This window comes from Ceratosolen solmsi, unplaced genomic scaffold, assembly GCF_000503995.2.
Source record: "Ceratosolen solmsi marchali unplaced genomic scaffold, CerSol_1.0 scaffold1, whole genome shotgun sequence".
NCBI classification, from domain to species: Eukaryota; Metazoa; Arthropoda; class Insecta; order Hymenoptera; family Agaonidae; genus Ceratosolen; species Ceratosolen solmsi.
In genome coordinates, this window is record NW_011948415.1 from 4,713,416 (window position 1) to 4,717,038 (window position 3,623).

Genomic DNA, 3,623 nt, shown 5'->3' on the forward strand with positions numbered 1-3,623 from the left:
ACTCTTTCCATAATAATAAATCGAGTTAGCAAGGTCAGCATTAAAATAGCGATCTCGATTTCCGATCTCGTTCTAATGATGTCAGCTGAACTTGACACGTAAATTGTATTTTTAGTCGATACAATTCGAAATCGGCTTTGCCCACATCCATGTCTAACGTCTGGAATTCCACACATCTACGTATTAAGTACGCTCAATTACAGTCACACAGCGATTAATCTAACTATGCCTCTTTGCACCCAGCCCCACCATTTTAAGCCGGCATTGCTTAACGTCAACCATGGGTTTAGTTAAATTAGTTATCAGCGGCGGTTTCGACGACGACGACGAAGACTACGACTACGACGACATCGATAACGACGACGACGACCACGACGAAGACGAACCAATATCCAGTGGACGCAATTTTTTCAAACGACCATTCCTCACCTCCGCGTACAGAGCCATTTATCGAATAAGCGATGCTTGATATTTTATTATTTATTGATTTTATTTATTGATTATTTTATTGCGTTTATCGAGCCCCCTATGAGGCACGAGAAGCACCCACCGAATTTATTATACGCCGACGTGACAGGCGCACAGGAAAGCACGACTACTCCTCTACTGGAACACAATGTCGCCAAACGATATTGTAGGCGGCGACCGAGACGAGGCGACGTGGTGCTCGGTCGCTCCGGGTCAATCAAGTTCCCGTCCGTATCGACGGCCGCGCTCCGCAATCCGGTCCATCCTTCGTCTCCACGTACATAACGTAGCTTCGCGCCCCGTAACTCAGTTGCCTTGAATTTTACTACTCGATCACTACCTCCTCTTTCTTACTGCATCATGCTCGTCGACGCGTACAACGACATCTTCGACTTCCTCGAACCGGTGCCACCTTCCCCTTCCTTGGAAACGGTAATTCGAAGACACTGCTCGTCCTCGGCTTGTCCGACTAAAGCCGATCCGAGTTTGCGAGTCCGTGGCAATGGTAGTAGGAGCCGTGGATTCTCTTGTTATTCCACTCGCAATAATAATCAACATGACTCCCGTTCCCTCTCCTATGTCAAACTATTTTTTTTTCAACCAAGGCCTTACAGGGGACGAGGAGGCGCCCCGCCGCTGACGATTATTCAATATTAAAAATGACGCAGGACGTAGTTATCTTACGGCTAATTGAAATTTTTTCTTTGCAACTGATAAGAGAGAAAGACTGCGTGTAAAATTGAAGTGGAGCGTGGGTGGATGGGTTGGGTTGCCGTCGCGAGATTCTATCGTCGATTAATCCATTGCGTTTAATAATAATAATAATAATAATAATAATAATAATAACAACAACAACAATAACAATAACAATAACAATAACAACAACAACAACAACAACAATAACAATAATAATAATAATAATTATTATTATTATTGTTATTGTTGTTGTTGTTGTTGTTGTTATTGTTATTGTTATTGTTATTGTTGTTGTTGTTATTATTATTATTATTATTATTATTATTATTCAACGCAATGGATTAATCGACGATAGAATCTCGCGACGGCAACCCAACCCATCCACCCACGCTCCACTTCAATTTTACATGGTACAGGGTTTATTAAAAATCGAGAGTTAAAGCTGCGATCGATACTATTCTTTCATAGTACTAAGCGGTTAAATAAGATGGAATATAAATAGATAAATGATAAATGAGTGGGAATTATTAAATTTTGCTTTTGGTAGCTAAGCAGCTAAGGCCAGATGTAAATATGTGAAGTTAAGCTTCACGTTAAATTTAACACGAACGTCTATTTATATTGATTGGATTATATATTAAAACATTATTGTTTGAATACAAATAGTGTGTAATGGCTGTAAGAGATCGTATTTTGTATTTTGAAGTGGAAAAATCAAGTAGCATGTGACCGCTGCTGATACACCAAACTACGTAAATATCGCCTTAAATATGAGCAAATGCATTAAACATTTGAAAATAACGTTGGTGGTAAGGCGATGAATTATCGATTTGCGCGTGTATTGTGCACATGTAATGCAAAAAAAGAAAGAAAAAAGGAAAAAGAAATAAAAAACAAAAAAAAAAGTAAATAAAATCATTCTCTCTCTCTCTCTCTCTCTCTCTCTCTCCCTCCCTCCCTCCCTCACTCTCCCACGGAAATACATTCGTTGCTATGAAATGTAAATAAATAAAAAATAATGCAAGTAACTGTTTTCATTTGAACGTGGCATCTGTAATGCCGAGAGGTGTCGTTAGCCAATAAATTGCGGAGAAATAAATATAAATCAACGAAATATAAATATAATGATCATTAGACTCTACTCGTGTTATTCTAATTGCAAACTTTTTCCCAATGTTTTTCCTACATATAACACACGCACTTATCCGCGTATGCGCACACTACGAATAATTCGCGAAATATTCTCGTAAATAATCCGTTTAAATGATATTAATAATCAATAGAATTAATTAACAAGTCGAGACTGTAATTGTAGTTTTCTCCGTATCGTATTGTCCGTCCAATATCGTTGAGTTTTACATGAAATATGAGCGTCATGTTGTCGAATCGCACAATTATTCTATCGCTTCCTCTATTTCCCAAATTATTCAATATGTAATGATAATTACAATGTACTTTATGTAACCAGATAAGGAAATAATAATTTAACAGTTTGGAATTGAACGACCGGTGGGGCGATAATTGGCAAGCTTTCGTTGTTACTTACAACGATTTTCAAACTTTCGAGTTATTTACCGTGAAGTCGTGCCTTTTAATTTAAATCCAGTAATTCGCCTTTAATGCCTGTCTGTTATTAATAAATTACTTTGCATTCCATTGCATGCAATTAATAATATAAATGTCGAACGTTTGTACAAAAACGCGTACGTTTTGCATCTTAGGGGCCCAATCCACATTCATATTTTATTTTTAATTGTCAATTGTAGATGTGAATCCTGTAATTATTGAGCATGCAAAAACGAATTTTAAATTGTCTATTTTTTCAAAATCTATCGCCATTGCAATCTAGATTTTACTATCTTTTTCTAGAACATATTTTTTTTTTAATATTACAGATAAATTTATTTACTTAGCGATAATTTAGTTTAATCATAGTTATATTTTTCAACAAACATAGCGTTGTGTTAAACTGTAAAGGAGACGATACATGCAGATAAAAGAATATACACGTAGATAAAGTGTACATTAAAGGTTTCATTAAACGAGCTTCCAATTTTTTCAATATATTACTTAATTGTTATAGTTTTTATAAGATAAATTATACATCCTACCGGGGCTGCTATATTTTTATTAATCAAGCTCGATGAAGCTTACGCGGCTGAAATTTTATATAAAATATTATAGGCTGTGTGCCACTGACATTGGGCATGGATTGTTCGAGGGATAGCTTTGAACAACGAATAACTTTTATTAAATCGACATATTAGAACAACATATTTTCGATTCAAGATTGTCATTGCATACCGACATGGAGAAAATGTCAATGGCATCTCTCGTTTTTATTCTATCGACACGCAAAGATGCCCAAGGAAGAAAAAGAACATTATTCTAAAGTTGGCTAAATTACCAATTAATTAAGAGCACAGAGGCTTTTCATCCTCGATTCTACGCTCATCTCA